The sequence below is a fragment of the Pseudophryne corroboree genome, chromosome 4 (assembly GCF_028390025.1).
Source record: "Pseudophryne corroboree isolate aPseCor3 chromosome 4, aPseCor3.hap2, whole genome shotgun sequence".
Classification (NCBI taxonomy): domain Eukaryota; kingdom Metazoa; phylum Chordata; class Amphibia; order Anura; family Myobatrachidae; genus Pseudophryne; species Pseudophryne corroboree.
Genome location: NC_086447.1, coordinates 23,605,762 through 23,620,761, shown reverse-complemented (window position 1 = coordinate 23,620,761; position 15,000 = coordinate 23,605,762). Strand labels below are relative to the sequence as shown.

The 15,000-nt window shown below is 35.2% G+C and overlaps 19 non-coding genes across 19 annotated transcripts; 7 read left to right on the top strand and 12 right to left on the bottom strand.

Annotated features, from left to right (window-relative positions):
• Window positions 1-789: 789 nt before the first annotated feature.
• TRNAS-AGA (transfer RNA serine (anticodon AGA)) lies at window positions 790-871 on the bottom strand. Its single transcript has one exon. It is a non-coding gene; the product is annotated as a tRNA-Ser (tRNA).
• Window positions 872-1,110: 239 nt separating this feature from the next.
• TRNAY-GUA (transfer RNA tyrosine (anticodon GUA)) lies at window positions 1,111-1,200 on the bottom strand. Its single transcript is given in 2 exon segments — window positions 1,111-1,146; window positions 1,164-1,200. It is a non-coding gene; the product is annotated as a tRNA-Tyr (tRNA).
• A 944-nt stretch (window positions 1,201-2,144) lies between these two features.
• Window positions 2,145-2,226, bottom strand: TRNAS-AGA (transfer RNA serine (anticodon AGA)). Its single transcript has one exon. It is a non-coding gene; the product is annotated as a tRNA-Ser (tRNA).
• Window positions 2,227-2,465: 239 nt separating this feature from the next.
• TRNAY-GUA (transfer RNA tyrosine (anticodon GUA)) lies at window positions 2,466-2,555 on the bottom strand. Its single transcript is given in 2 exon segments — window positions 2,466-2,501; window positions 2,519-2,555. It is a non-coding gene; the product is annotated as a tRNA-Tyr (tRNA).
• A 944-nt stretch (window positions 2,556-3,499) lies between these two features.
• On the bottom strand, window positions 3,500-3,581 carry TRNAS-AGA (transfer RNA serine (anticodon AGA)). The gene has a single exon. It is a non-coding gene; the product is annotated as a tRNA-Ser (tRNA).
• A 239-nt stretch (window positions 3,582-3,820) lies between these two features.
• On the bottom strand, window positions 3,821-3,910 carry TRNAY-GUA (transfer RNA tyrosine (anticodon GUA)). Its single transcript is given in 2 exon segments — window positions 3,821-3,856; window positions 3,874-3,910. It is a non-coding gene; the product is annotated as a tRNA-Tyr (tRNA).
• Window positions 3,911-5,084: 1,174 nt separating this feature from the next.
• TRNAF-AAA (transfer RNA phenylalanine (anticodon AAA)) lies at window positions 5,085-5,166 on the top strand. Its single transcript has one exon. It is a non-coding gene; the product is annotated as a tRNA-Phe (tRNA).
• A 1,262-nt stretch (window positions 5,167-6,428) lies between these two features.
• Window positions 6,429-6,510, top strand: TRNAF-AAA (transfer RNA phenylalanine (anticodon AAA)). Its single transcript has one exon. It is a non-coding gene; the product is annotated as a tRNA-Phe (tRNA).
• Window positions 6,511-7,455: 945 nt separating this feature from the next.
• On the top strand, window positions 7,456-7,545 carry TRNAY-GUA (transfer RNA tyrosine (anticodon GUA)). The gene is given in 2 exon segments: window positions 7,456-7,492; window positions 7,510-7,545. It is a non-coding gene; the product is annotated as a tRNA-Tyr (tRNA).
• A 239-nt stretch (window positions 7,546-7,784) lies between these two features.
• TRNAS-AGA (transfer RNA serine (anticodon AGA)) lies at window positions 7,785-7,866 on the top strand. The gene has a single exon. It is a non-coding gene; the product is annotated as a tRNA-Ser (tRNA).
• A 944-nt stretch (window positions 7,867-8,810) lies between these two features.
• Window positions 8,811-8,900, top strand: TRNAY-GUA (transfer RNA tyrosine (anticodon GUA)). Its single transcript is given in 2 exon segments — window positions 8,811-8,847; window positions 8,865-8,900. It is a non-coding gene; the product is annotated as a tRNA-Tyr (tRNA).
• Window positions 8,901-9,139: 239 nt separating this feature from the next.
• On the top strand, window positions 9,140-9,221 carry TRNAS-AGA (transfer RNA serine (anticodon AGA)). Its single transcript has one exon. It is a non-coding gene; the product is annotated as a tRNA-Ser (tRNA).
• A 943-nt stretch (window positions 9,222-10,164) lies between these two features.
• TRNAY-GUA (transfer RNA tyrosine (anticodon GUA)) lies at window positions 10,165-10,254 on the top strand. Its single transcript is given in 2 exon segments — window positions 10,165-10,201; window positions 10,219-10,254. It is a non-coding gene; the product is annotated as a tRNA-Tyr (tRNA).
• Window positions 10,255-11,384: 1,130 nt separating this feature from the next.
• TRNAS-AGA (transfer RNA serine (anticodon AGA)) lies at window positions 11,385-11,466 on the bottom strand. Its single transcript has one exon. It is a non-coding gene; the product is annotated as a tRNA-Ser (tRNA).
• Window positions 11,467-11,705: 239 nt separating this feature from the next.
• On the bottom strand, window positions 11,706-11,795 carry TRNAY-GUA (transfer RNA tyrosine (anticodon GUA)). The gene is given in 2 exon segments: window positions 11,706-11,741; window positions 11,759-11,795. It is a non-coding gene; the product is annotated as a tRNA-Tyr (tRNA).
• A 936-nt stretch (window positions 11,796-12,731) lies between these two features.
• TRNAS-AGA (transfer RNA serine (anticodon AGA)) lies at window positions 12,732-12,813 on the bottom strand. Its single transcript has one exon. It is a non-coding gene; the product is annotated as a tRNA-Ser (tRNA).
• Window positions 12,814-13,052: 239 nt separating this feature from the next.
• TRNAY-GUA (transfer RNA tyrosine (anticodon GUA)) lies at window positions 13,053-13,142 on the bottom strand. Its single transcript is given in 2 exon segments — window positions 13,053-13,088; window positions 13,106-13,142. It is a non-coding gene; the product is annotated as a tRNA-Tyr (tRNA).
• Window positions 13,143-14,041: 899 nt separating this feature from the next.
• Window positions 14,042-14,123, bottom strand: TRNAF-AAA (transfer RNA phenylalanine (anticodon AAA)). Its single transcript has one exon. It is a non-coding gene; the product is annotated as a tRNA-Phe (tRNA).
• Window positions 14,124-14,362: 239 nt separating this feature from the next.
• On the bottom strand, window positions 14,363-14,452 carry TRNAY-GUA (transfer RNA tyrosine (anticodon GUA)). The gene is given in 2 exon segments: window positions 14,363-14,398; window positions 14,416-14,452. It is a non-coding gene; the product is annotated as a tRNA-Tyr (tRNA).
• Between the last annotated feature and the right edge of the window lie 548 nt (window positions 14,453-15,000).

Here is a 15,000-nt window from a genome sequence, read left to right as displayed (position 1 = left end):
CATGTTTAATCATTTGGAAAATATCACTAATAGTTTGACTTATATTTGTGCAATTACATTCAACTGGCTACAGAGCTAGTTTGGAAAGCACTTTCAATAGATTTTTTAGTGTAGCCAAACATACATCAAGATTAGAGATGCTTGAGCCTATCAAACCTTCTACACTCTTTTAAATTTTGCTTGTTTTGTAAACTAATCAAGTGTTCCAGGAATGATGGGGATATTCCATTGTTTGTTCTGATTTGACAATTCATTTTGGACAATGAGCGGCCCTTTTGAGCTAGTGAAGATAATTGTGCTACATGAGAGTATGCACAGACAATTATTTTTCTTTTTTTGCATTAAAGCACAATTTTTAATAATTGTGCTTTTTCTTTTTTTGCATAAAGCACAATTTTTAATAAAGGAGAGGTTAATGATATAATAATTAGCACTGAAAGTCATCTGACACGATTTGAAAGTAAAATGTTGTGCATTGAAAGTAACCAAAGCTCTTTTTACTTTGAGTGGACATCATTTTCTTTCAAATGAATTTGATATTTTGCTAAATGTACAAAACTTTCTTACAAATTTGACATTCAAAATGCATTTGTAATTAATAAATGCTACTTAGTATGGCTGCTGAGATTCCAGGGCTCAGTCTCAAGTAGAGGAGGAGAATGACGGATAGAGAAAGAGAGAACAGGCAGGCATCCTAAAGATTATGATGTGCCAGTTCCTGACTCACCCTGAGCAACACTGGTTTCAAGCTTTTAGTAAATTTTCTGAAAAATAAAACAACCATGTGGTCGTAGTCGGCAGGATTTGAACCTGCACGGGGAGACCCCAATGGATTTCTAGTCCATCGCCTTAACCACTCGGCCACGACTACCTCTCTTGCAATGTGATGTTTTCACAAAAGTTTCTCTATGGGTTGAGCTACTTCATTTCAGGCTGTGAGGATGACTGAAGTAATATTGTATCAGAGATGATTTCCATGGGAAGTTAATCCTGACCACAGTGACCTGCGTTAATGATTTTTAAAATATAACTTGGAGAATGCTTTATACTTGGTATAGTTTTGGGTTTGTAAAATGTCAGTACTGACATCTCAGTTTATCAAAAACGTCATCCTTCGAGCCGGAATTGAACCAGCGACCTAAGGATTTCTGTACCAATCTCCTCTACAGTCCTCCGCTCTACCAGCTGAGATATCGAAGGATTCCATGATCATACAGCTGTGATGTTACGTGCTATTAAAATGATTGAGTGTTAATTTTAAACATTATCAACTTTCCAAGCAAAATGAAAAATGATTTGACTACACAAAAGAGATTCAACTACTTATTCCTATGTTGCTTTATCACACAAATTGTCATGTTTAATCATTTGGAAAATATCACTAATAGTTTGACATATATTTGTGCAATTACATTCAACTGGCTACAGAGCTAGTTTGGAAAGCACTTTCAATAGATTTTTTAGTGTAGCCAAACTTACATCAAGATTAGAGATGCTTGAGCCTATCAAACCTTCTACACTCTTTTAAATTTTGCTTGTTTTGTAAACTATTCAAGTGTTCCAGGAATGATGGGGATATTCCATTGTTAGTTCTGATTTGACAATTCATTTTGGACAATGAGCGGCCCTTTTGAGCTAGTGAAGATAATTGTGCTACATGAGAGTATGCACAGACAATTATTTTTATTTTTTTGCATTAAAGCACAATTTTTAATAATTGTGCTTTTTTTTTTTTTACATAAAGCACAATTTTTAATAAAGGAGAGGTTAATGATATAATAATTAGCACTGAAAGTCATCTGACACGATTTGAAAGTAAAATGTTGTGCATTGAAAGTAACCAAAGCTCTTTTTACTTTCAGTGGACATCATTTTCTTTCAAATGAATTTGATATTTTGCTAAATGTACAAAACTTTCTTACAAATTTGACATTCAAAATGCATTTGTAATTAATAAATGCTACCTAGTATGGCTGCTGAGATTCCTGGGCTCAGTCTCAAGTAGAGGAGGAGAATGACGGATAGAGAAAGAGAGAACAGGCAGGCATCCTAAAGATTTTGATGTGCCAGTTCCTGACTCACCGTGAGCAACACTGGTTTCAAGCTTTTAGTAAATTTTCTGAAAAATAAAACAATCATGTAGTCGTAGTCGGCAGGATTTGAACATGCGCGGGGAGACCCCAATGGATTTCTAGTCCATCGCCTTAACCACTCGGCCACGACTACCTCTCATTCAATGTGATGTTTTCACAAAAGTTTCTCTATGGGTTGAGCTACTTCATTTCAGGCTGTGAGGAAGACTGAAGTAATATTGTATCAGAGATGATTTCCATGGGAAGTTAATCCTGACCACAGTGACCTGCGTTAATGATTTTTAAAATATAACTTGGAGAATGCTTTATACTTGGTATAGTTTTGGGTTTGTAAAATGTCAGTACTGACATCTAAGTTTATCAAAAGCATCATCCTTTGAGCCGGAATTGAACCAGCGACCTAAGGATTTCTGTACCAATCTCCTCTACAGTCCTCCGCTCTACCAGCTGAGCTATCGAAGGATTCCATGACCATACTGCTGTGATATTACGTGCTATTAAAATGATTGAGTGTTAATTTTAAACATTATCAACTTTCCAAGCAAAATGAAAAATGATTTGACTACACAAAAGAGATTCAACTACTTATTCCTGTGTTGCTTTATCACACAAATTGTCATGTTTAATCATTTGGAAAATATCACTAATAGTTTGACTTATATTTGTGCAATTACTATCAACTGGCTAGAGAGCTAGTTTGGAAAGCACTTTCAATAGAGTTTTTAGTGTAGCCAAACTTACATCAAGATTAGAGATGCTTGAGCCTATCAAACCTTCTACACTCTTTTAAATTTTGCTTGTTTTGTAAACTAATCAAGTGTTCCAGGAATGATGGGGATATTCCATTGTTTGTTCTGATTTGACAATTAATTTTGGACAATGAGCGGCCCTTTTGAGCTAGTGAAGATAATTGTGCTACATGAGAGTATGCACAGACAATTATTTTTCTTTTTTTGCATTAAAGCACAATTTTTAATAATTGTGCTTTTTCTTTTTTTGCATAAAGCACAATTTTTAATAAAGGAGAGGTTAATGATATAATAATTAGCACTGAAAGTCATCTGACATGATTTGAAAGTAAAATGTTGTGCATTGAAAGTAACCAAAGCTCTTTTTACTTTGAGTGGACATCATTTTCTTTCAAATGAATTTGATATTTTGCTAAATGTACAAAACTTTCTTACAAATTTGACATTCAAAATGCATTTGTAATTAATAAATGCTACTTAGTATGGCTGCTGAGATTCCTAGGCTCAGTCTCAAGTAGAGGAGGAGAATGATGGATAGAGAAAGAGAGAACAGGCAGGCATCCTAAAGATTTTGATGTGCAAGTTCCTGACTCACCCTGAGCAACACTGGTTTCAAGCTTTTAGTAAATTTTCTGAAAAATAAAACAACCATGTGGTCGTAGTCGGCAGGATTTGAACCTTTGTGGGGAGACCCCAATAGATTTCTAGTCCATCGCCTTAACCACTCGGCCACGACTACCTCTCATGCAATGTGATGTTTTCACAAAAGTTTCTCTATGGGTTGAGCTACTTCATTTCAGGCTGTGAGGATGACTGAAGTAATATTGTATCAGAGATGATTTCCATGGGAAGTTAATCCTGACCACAGTGACCTGCATTAATGATTTTTAAAATATAACTTGGAGAATGCTTTATACTTGGTATAGTTTTGGGTTTGTAAAATGTCAGTACTGACATCTAAGTTTATCAAAAGCGTCATCCTTCGAGCCGGAATTGAACCAGCGACCTAAGGATTTCTGTACCAATCTCCTCTACAGTCCTCCGCTCTACCAGCTGAGCTATCGAAGGATTCCATGATCATACAGATGTGATATTACATGCTATTAAAATGATTGAGTGTTAATTTTAAACATTATCAACTTTCCAAGCAAAATGAAAAATGATTTGACTACACAAAAGGGATTCAACTACTTATTCCTGTGTTGCTTTATCACACAAATTGTCATGTTTAATCATTTGGAAAATATCACTAATAGTTTGACTTATATTTGTGCAATTACTATCAACTGGCTACAGAACTAGTTTGGAAAGCACTTTCAATAGATTTTTTAGTGTAGCCAAACTTACATCAAGATTAGAGATGCTTGAGCCTATCAAACCTTCTACACTCTTTTAAATTTTGCTTGTTTTGTAAACTAATCAAGTGTTCCAGGAATGATGGGGATATTCCATTGTTTGTTCTGATTTGACAATTCATTTTGGACAATGAGCGGCCCTTTTGAGCTAGTGAAGATAATTGTGCTACATGAGAGTATGCACAGACAATTATTTTTCTTTTTTTGCATTAAAGCACAATTTTTAATAATTGTGCTTTTTTTTTTTTTACATAAAGCACAATTTTTAATAAAGGAGAGGTTAATGATATAATAATTAGCACTGAAAGTCATCTGACATGATTTGAAAGTAAAATGTTGTGCATTGAAAGTAACCAAAGCTCTTTTTACTTTCAGTGGACATCATTTTCTTTCAAATGAATTTGATATTTTGCTAAATGTACAACACTTTCTTACAAATTTGACATTCAAAATGCATTTGTAATTAATAAATGCTACTTAGTATGGCTGCTGAGATTCCTGGGCTCAGTCTCAAGTAGAGGAGGAGAATGACGGATAGAGAAAGAGAGAACAGGCAGGCATCCTAAAGATTTTGATGTGCCAGTTCCTGACTCACCCTGAGCAACACTGGTTTCAAGCTTTTAGTAAATTTTCTGAAAAATAAAACAATCATGCATGACATAAACTGAGATGTCAGTACTGACATTTTACAAACCCAAAACTATACCAAGTATAAAGCATTCTCCAAGTTATATTTTAAAAATCATTAACGCAGGTCACTGTGGTCAGGATTAACTTCCCATGGAAATCATCTCTGATACAATATTACTTCAGTCATCCTCACAGCCTGAAATGAAGTAGCTCAACCCATAGAGAAACTTTTGTGAAACCATCACTTTGCATGAGAGGTAGTCGTGGCCGAGTGGTTAAGGCGATGGACTAAAAATCCATTGGGGTCTCCCCGCGCATGTTCAAATCCTGCTGACTACGACCGCATGATTGTTTTATTTTTCAGAAAATTTACTAAAAGCTTGAAACCAGTGTTGCTCAGGGTGAGTCAGGAACTTGCACATCAAAATCTTTAGGATGCCTGCCTGTTCTCTCTTTCTCTATCCGTCATTCTCCTCCTCTACTTGAGACTGAGCCCAGGAATCTCAGCAGCCATACTAAGTAGCATTTATTAATTACAAATGCATTTTGAATGTCAAATTTGTAAGAAAGTTTTGTACATTTAGCAAAATATCAAATTCATTTGAAAGAAAATGATGTCCACTCAAAGTAAAAAGAGCTTTGGTTACTTTCAATGCACAACATTTTACTTTCAAATCGTGTCAGATGACTTTCAGTGCTAATTATTATATCATTAACCTCTCCTTTATTAAAAATTGTGCTTTATGCAAAAAAAGAAAAAGCACAATTATTAAAAATTGTGCTTTAATGCAAAAAAATAAAAATAATTGTCTGTGCATACTCTCATGTAGCACAATTATCTTCACTAGCTCAAAAGGGCCGCTCATTGTCCAAAATGAATTGTCAAATCAGAACAAACAATGGAATATCCCCATCATTCCTGGAACACTTGATTAGTTTACAAAACAAGCAAAATTTAAAAGAGTGTAGAAGATTTGATAGGCTCAAGCATCTCTAATCTTGATGTAAGTTTGGCTACACTAAAAAATCTATTGAAAGTGCTTTCCAAACTAGCTCTGTAGCCAGTTGATAGTAATTTCACAAATATAAGTCAAACTATTAGTGATATTTTCCAAATGATTAAACATGACAATTTGTGTGATAAAGCAACACAGGAATAAGTAGTTGAATCTCTTTTGTGTAGTCAAATCATTTTTCATTTTGCTTGGAAAGTTGATAATGTTTAAAATTAACACTCAATCATTTTAATAGCACGTAATATCACAGCTGTATGATCATGGAATCCTTCGATAGCTCAGCTGGTAGAGCGGAGGACTGTAGAGGAGATTGGTACAGAAATTCTTAGGTCGCTGGCTCAAAGGATGACGCTTTTGATAAACTTAGATGTCAGTACTGACATTTTACAAACCCAAAACTATACCAAGTATAAAGCATTCTCCAAGTTATATTTTAAAAATCATTAACGCAGGTCACTGTGGTCAGGATTAACTTCCCATGGAAATCATCTCTGATACAATATTACTTCAGTCTTCCTCACAGCCTGAAATGAAGTAGCTCAACCCATAGAGAAACTTTTGTGAAAACATCACATTGAATGAGAGGTAATCGTGGCCGAGTGGTTAAGGCGATGGACTAAAAATCCATTGGGGTCTCCCCGCGCAGGTTCAAATCCTGCCGACTACGACCGGATGGTTGTTTTATTTTTCAGAAAATTTACTAAAAGCTTGAAACCAGTGTTGCTCAGGGTGAGTCAGGAACTGGCACATCAAAATCTTTAGGATGACTGCCTGTTCTCTCTTTCTCTATCCGTCATTCTCCTCCTCTACTTGAGACTGAGCCCAGGAATCTCAGCAGCCATACTTAGTAGCATTTATTAATTACAAATGCATTTTGAATGTCAAATTTGTAAGAAAGTTTTGTACATTTAGCAAAATATCAAATTCATTTGAAAGAAAATGATGTCCACTCAAAGTAAAAAGAACTTTGGTTACTTTCAATGCACAACATTTTACTTTCAAATCGTGTCAGATGACTTTCAGTGCTAATTATTATATCAGTAACCTCTCCTTTATTAAAAATTGTGCTTTATGCAAAAAAAGAAAAAGCACAATTATTAAAAATTGTGCTTTAATGCAAAAAAAAGAAAAATAATTGTCTGTGCATACTCTCATGTAGCACAATTATCTTCACTAGCTCAAAAGGGCCGCTCATTGTCCAAAATGGATTGTCAAATCAGAGCAAACAATGGAATATCCCCATCATTCCTTGAACACTTGATTAGTTTACAAAACAAGCAAAATTTAAAAGAGTGTAGAAGGTTTGATAGGCTCAAGCATCTCTAATCTTGATGTAAGTTTGGCTACACTAAAAAATCTATTGAAAGTGCTTTCCAAACTAGCTCTGTAGCCAGTTGAATGTAATTGCACAAATATAAGTCAAACTATTAGTGATATTTTCCAAATGATTAAACATGACAATTTGTGTGATAAAGCAACACAGGAATAAGTAGTTGAATCTCTTTTGTGTAGTCAAATCATTTTTCATTTTGCTTGGAAAGTTGATAATGTTTAAAATTAACACTCAATCATTTTAATAGCACGTAACATCACAGCTGTATGATTATGGAATCCTTCGATAGCTCAGCTGGTAGAGCGGAGGACTGTAGAGGAGATTGGTACAGAAATCCTTAGGTCGCTGGTTCAATTCCGGCTCGAAGGATGACGTTTTTGATAAACTGAGATGTCAGTACTGACATTTTACAAACCCAAAACTATACCAAGTATAAAGCATTCTCCAAGTTATATTTTAAAAATCATTAACGCAGGTCACTGTGGTCAGGATTAACTTCCCATGGAAATAATCTCTGATACAATATTACTTCAGTCATCCTCACAGCCTGAAATGAAGTAGCTCAACCCATAGAGAAACTTTTGTGAAAACATCACTTTGCATGAGAGGTAGTCGTGGCCGAGTGGTTAAGGCGATGGACTAGAAATCCATTGGGGTCTCCCCGAGCATGTTCAAATCCTGCCGACTACGACTGCATGATTGTTTTATTTTTCAGAAAATTTACTAAAAGCTTGAAACCAGTGTTGCTCAGGGTGAGTCAGGAACTGGCACATCAAAATCTTTAGGATGCCTGCCTGTTCTCTCTTTCTCTATCCGTCATTCTCCTCCTCTACTTGAGACTGAGCCCAGGAATCTCAGCAGCCATACTAAGTAGCATTTATTAATTACAAATGCATTTTGAATGTCAAATTTGTAAGAAAGTTTTGTACATTTAGCAAAATATCAAATTCATTTGAAAGAAAATGATGTCCACTGAAAGTAAAAAGAGCTTTGGTTACTTTCAATGCACAACATTTTACTTTCAAATCGTGTCAGATGACTTTCAGTGCTAATTATTATATCATTAACCTCTCCTTTATTAAAAATTGTGCTTTATGCAAAAAAAGAAAAAGCACAATTATTAAAAATTGTGCTTTAATGCAAAAAAATAAAAATAATTGTCTGTGCATACTCTCATGTAGCACAATTATCTTCACTAGCTCAAAAGGGCCGCTCATTGTCCAAAATGAATTGTCAAATCAGAACAAACAATGGAATATCCCCATCATTCCTGGAACACTTGATTTGTTTACAAAACAAGCAAAATTTAAAAGAGTGTAGAAGGTTTGATAGGCTCAAGCATCTCTAATCTTGATGTAAGTTTGGCTACACTAAAAAATCTATTGAAAGTGCTTTCCAAACTAGCTCTGTAGCCAGTTGAATGTAATTGCACAAATATAAGTCAAACTATTAGTGATATTTTCCAAATGATTAAACATGACAATTTGTGTGATAAAGCAACACAGGAATAAGTAGTTGAATCTCTTTTGTGTAGTCAAATCATTTTTCATTTTGCTTGGAAAGTTAATAATGTTTAAAATTAACACTCAATCATTTTAATAGCACGTAACATCACAGCTGTCTGATCATGGAATCCTTCGATAGCTCAGCTGGTAGAGCGGAGGACTGTAGAGGAGATTGGTACAGAAATCCTTAAGTCGCTGGTTCAATTCCGGCTCGAAGGATGACATTTTTGATAAACTGAGATGTCAGTACTGACATTTTACAAACCCAAAACTATACCAAGTATAAAGCATTCTCCAAGTTATATTTTAAAAATCATTAACGCAGGTCACTGTGGTCAGGATTAACTTCCCATGGAAATCATCTCTGATACAATATTACTTCAGTCATCCTCACAGCCTGAAATGAAGTAGCTCAACCCATAGAGAAACTTTTGTGAAAACATCACTTTGCATGAGAGGTAGTCGTGGCCGAGTGGTTAAGGCGATGGACTAGAAATCCATTTGGGTCTCCCCGCGCATGTTCAAATCCTGCCGACTACGACTGCATGATTGTTTTATTTTTCAGAAAATTTACTAAAAGCTTGAAACCAGTGTTGCTCAGGGTGAGTCAGGAACTGGCACATCAAAATCTTTAGGATGCCTGCCTGTTCTCTCTTTCTCTATCCGTCATTCTCCTCCTCTACTTGAGACTGAGCCCAGGAATCTCAGCAGCCATACTAAGTAGCATTTATTAATTACAAATGCATTTTGAATGTCAAATTTGTAAGAAAGTGTTGTACATTTAGCAAAATATCAAATTCATTTGAAAGAAAATGATGTCCACTGAAAGTAAAAAGAGCTTTGGTTACTTTCAATGCACAACATTTTACTTTCAAATCGTGTCAGATGACTTTCAGTGCTAATTATTATATCATTAACCTCTCCTTTATTAAAAATTGTGCTTTATGTAAAAAAAAAAAAGCACAATTATTAAAAATTGTGCTTTAATGCAAAAAAATAAAAATAATTGTCTGTGCATACTCTCATGTAGCACAATTATCTTCACTAGCTCAAAAGGGCCGCTCATTGTCCAAAATGAATTGTCAAATCAGAACAAACAATGGAATATCCCCATCATTCCTGGAACACTTGATTAGTTTACAAAACAAGCAAAATTTAAAAGAGTGTAGAAGGTTTGATAGGCTCAAGCATCTCTAATCTTGATGTAAGTTTGGCTACACTAAAAAATCTATTGAAAGTGCTTTCCAAACTAGCTCTGTAGCCAGTTGAATGTAATTGCACAAATATAAGTCTAACTATTAGTGATATTTTCCAAATGATTAAACATGACAATTTGTGTGATAAAGCAACATAGGAATAAGTAGTTGAATCTCTTTTGTGTAGTCAAATCATTTTTCATTTTGCTTGGAAAGTTGATAATGTTTAAAATTAACACTCAATCATTTTAATAGCACGTAACATCACAGCTGTATGATCATGGAATCCTTCGATATCTCAGCTGTTAGAGCGGAGGACTGTAGAGGAGATTGGTACAGAAATCCTTAGGTCGCTGGTTCAATTCCGGCTCGAAGGATGACGTTTTTGATAAACTGAGATGTCAGTACTGACATTTTACAAACCCAAAAGAGAGAGAAAGAGAGAACAGGCAGGCATCCTAAAGATTTTGATGTGCCAGTTCCTGACTCACCCTGAGCAACACTGGTTTCAAGGAAGTGAGGAAGACTGAAGTAATATTGTATCAGAGATGATTTCCATGGGAAGTTAATCCTGACCACAGTGACCTGCGTTAATGAGTTTTAAAATATAACTTGGAGAATGCTTTATACTTGGTATAGTTTTGGGTTTGTAAAATGTCAGTACTGACATCTAAGTTTATCAAAAGCGTCATCCTTTGAGCCAGCGACCTAAGGATTTCTGTACCAATCTCCTCTACAGTCCTCCGCTCTACCAGCTGAGCTATCGAAGGATTCCATGATCATACAGCTGTGATATTACGTGCTATTAAAATGATTGAGTGTTAATTTTAAACATTATCAACTTTCCAAGCAAAATGAAAAATGATTTGACTACACAAAAGAGATTCAACTACTTATTCCTGTGTTGCTTTATCACACAAATTGTCATGTTTAATCATTTGGAAAATATCACTAATAGTTTGACTTATATTTGTGAAATTACTATCAACTGGCTACAGAGCTAGTTTGGAAAGCACTTTCAATAGATTTTTTAGTGTAGCCAAACTTACATCAAGATTAGAGATGCTTGAGCCTATCAAATCTTCTACACTCTTTTAAATTTTGCTTGTTTTGTAAACTAATCAAGTGTTCCAGGAATGATGGGGATATTCCATTGTTTGTTCTGATTTGACAATTCATTTTGGAAAATGAGCGGCCCTTTTGAGCTAGTGAAGATAATTGTGCTACATGAGAGTATGCACAGACAATTATTTTTATTTTTTTTGCATTAAAGCACAATTCTTACAAATTTGACATTCAAAATGCATTTGTAATTAATAAATGCTACTTAGTATGGCTGCTGAGATTCCTGGGCTCAGTCTCAAGTAGAGGAGGAGAATGACGGATAGAGAAAGAGAGAACAGGCAGGCATCCTAAAGATTTTGATGTGCAAGTTCCTGACTCACCCTGAGCAACACTGGTTTCAAGCTTTTAGTAAATTTTCTGAAAAATAAAACAATCATGCGGTCGTAGTCAGCAGGATTTGAACATGCGCGGGGAGACCCCAATGGATTTCTAGTCCATCGCCTTAACCACTCGGCCACGACTACCTCTCATGCAAAGTGATGTTTTCACAAAAGTTTCTCTATGGGTTGAGCTACTTCATTTCAGGCTGTGAGGATGACTGAAGTAATATTGTATCAGAGATGATTTCCATGGGAAGTTAATCCTGACCACAGTGACCTGCGTTAATGATTTTTAAAATATAACTTGGAGAATGCTTTATACTTGGTATAGTTTTGGGTTTGTAAAATGTCAGTACTGACATCTCAGTTTATCAAAAACGTCACCCTTTGAGCCGGAATTGAACCAGCGACCTAAAGATTTCTGTACCAATCTCCTCTACAGTCCCCTGCTCTACCAGCTGAGCTATCGAAGGATTCCATGATCATGCAGCTGTGATATTACGTGCTATTAAAATGATTGAGTGTTAATTTTAAACATTATCAACTTTCCAAGCAAAATGATTTGACTACACAAAAGAGATTCAACTACTTATTCCTGTGTTGCTTTATCACACAAATTGTCATGTTTAATCATTTGGAAAATATCACTAATAGTTTGACTTATATTTGTGCAATTACTATCAACTGGCTACAGAGCTAGTTTGGAAAGCACTTTCAATAGATTTTTTAGTGTAGCCAAAGTTACATCAAGATTAGAGATGCTTGAGCCTATCAAACCTTCTACACTCTTTTAAATTTTGCTTGTTTTGTAAACTAATCAAGTGTTCCAGGAATGATGGGGATATTCCATTGTTTGTTCTGATTTGACAATTCATGTTGGACAATGAGCGGCCCTTTTGAGCTAGTGAAGATAATTGTGCTACATGAGAGTATGCACAGACAATTATTTTTATTTTTTTGCATTAAAGCACAATTTTTAATAATTGTGCTTTTTCTTTTTTTGCATAAAGCACAATTTTTAATAAAGGAGAGGTTAATGATATAATAATTAGCACTGAAAGTCATCTGACACGATTTGAAAGTAAAATGTTGTGCATTGAAATTAACCAAAGCTCTTTTTACTTTGAGTGGACACCATTTTCTTTCAAATGAATTTGATATTTTGCTAAATGTACAAAACTTTCTTACAAATTTGACATTCAAAATGCATTTGTAATTAATAAATGCTACTTAGTATGGCTGCTGAGATTCCTGGGCTCAGTCTCAAGTAGAGGAGGAGAATGACGGATAGAGAAAGAGAGAACAGGCAGGCATCCTAAAGATTTTGATGTGCCAGTTCCTGACTCACCCTGAGCAACATTGGTTTCAAGCTTTTAGTAAATTTTCTGTAAATAAAACAACCATGCGGTCGTAGTCAGCAGGATTTGAACCTGCGCGGGGAGACCCCAATGGATTTCTTGTCCATTACCTTAACCACTCTGCCACGACTACCTCTCATGCAATGTGATGTTTTCACAAAAGTTTCTCTATGGGTTGAGCTACTTCATTTCAGGCTGTGAGGATGACTGAAGTAATATTGTATCAGAGATGATTTCCATGGGAAGTTAATCCTGACCACAGTGACCTGTGTTAATGATTTTTAAAATATAACTTGGAGAATGCTTTATACTTGATATAGTTTTGGGTTTGTAAAATGTCAGTACTGACATCTAAGTTTATCAAAAGCATCATCCTTTGAGCCGGAATTGAAACAGCGACCTAAGGATTTCTGTACCAATCTCCTCTACAGTCCTCCGCTCTACCAGCTGAGCTATCGAAGGATTCCATGATCATACAGCTGTGATATTACGTGCTATTAAAATGATTGAGTGTTAATTTTAAACATTATCAACTTTCCAAGCAAAATGAAAAATGATTTGACTACACAAAAGAGATTCAACTACTTATTCCTGTGTTGCTTTATCACACAAATTGTCATGTTTAATCATTTGGAAAATATCACTAATAGTTTGACTTATATTTGTGAAATTACTATCAACTGGCTACAGAGCTAGTTTGGAAAGCACTTTCAATAGATTTTTTAGTGTAGCCAAACTTACATCAAGATTAGAGATGCTTGAGCCTATCAAATCTTCTACACTCTTTTAAATTTTGCTTGTTTTGTAAACTAATCAAGTGTTCCAGGAATGATGGGGATATTCCATTGTTTGTTCTGATTTGACAATTCATGTTGGACAATGAGCGGCCCTTTTGAGCTAGTGAAGATAATTGTGCTACATGAGAGTATGCACAGACAATTATTTTTCTTTTTTTGCATTAAAGCACAATTTTTAATAAAGGAGAGGTTAATGATATAATAATTAGCACTGAAAGTCATCTGACACGATTTGAAAGTAAAATGTGCATTGAAAGTAACCAAAGCTATTTTTACTTTGAGTGGACATCATTTTCTTTCAAATGAATTTGATATTTTGCTAAATGTACAAAACTTTCTTACAAATTTGACATTCAAAATGCATTTGTAATTAATAAATGCTACTTAGTATGGCTGCTGAGATTCCTGGGCTCAGTCTCAAGTAGAGGAGGAGAATGACGGATAGAGAAAGAGAGAACAGGCAGGCATCCTAAAGATTTTGATGTGCCAGTTCCTGACTCACCCTGAGCAACACTGGTTTCAAGCTTTTAGTAAATTTTCTGAAAAATAAAACAATCATGCGGTCATAGTTGGCAGGATTTGAACCTGCGTGGGGAGACCCCAATGGATTTTTAGTCCATCGCCTTAACCACTTGGCCACGACTACCTCTCACTCAATGTGATGTTTTCACAAAAGTTTCTCTATGGGTTGAGCTACTTCATTTCAGGCTGTGAGGAAGACTGAAGTAATATTGTATCAGAGATGATTTCCGTGGGAAGTTAATCCTGACCACAGTGACCTGCGTTAATGATTTTTAAAATATAACTTGGAGAATGCTTTATACTTGGTATAGTTTTGGGTTTGTAAAATGTCAGTACTGACATCTAAGTTTATCGAAAGCTTCATCCTTCGAGCTGGAATTGAACCAGCAACCTAAGGATTTCTATACCAATCTCCTCTACAGTCCTCCGCTCTACCAGCTGAGCTATTGAAGGATTCCATGATCATACAGCTGTGATATTACGTGCTATTAAAATGATTGAGTGTTAATTTTAAACATTATCAACTTTCCAAGCAAAATGAAAAATGATTTGACTACACAAAAGAGATTCAACTACTTATTCCTGTGTTGCTTTATCACACAAATTGTCATGTTTAATCATTTGGAAAATATCACTAATAGTTTGACTTATATTTGTGCAATTACTATCAACTGGCTACAGAGCTAGTTTGGAAAGCACTTTCAATAGATTTTTTAGTGTAGCCAAACTTACATCAAGATTAGAGATGCTTGAGCCTATCAAACCTTCTACACTCTTTTAAATTTTGCTTGTTTTGTAAACTAATCAAGTGTTCCAGGAATGATGGGGATATTCCATTGTTTGTTCTGATTTGACAATTCATTTTGGACAATGAGCGGCCCTTTTGAGCTAGTGAAGATAATTGTGCTACATGAGAGTATGCACAGACAATTATTTTTCTTTTTTTGCATAAAAGCACAATTTTTAATAAAGGAGAGGTTAATGATATAATAATTAGCACT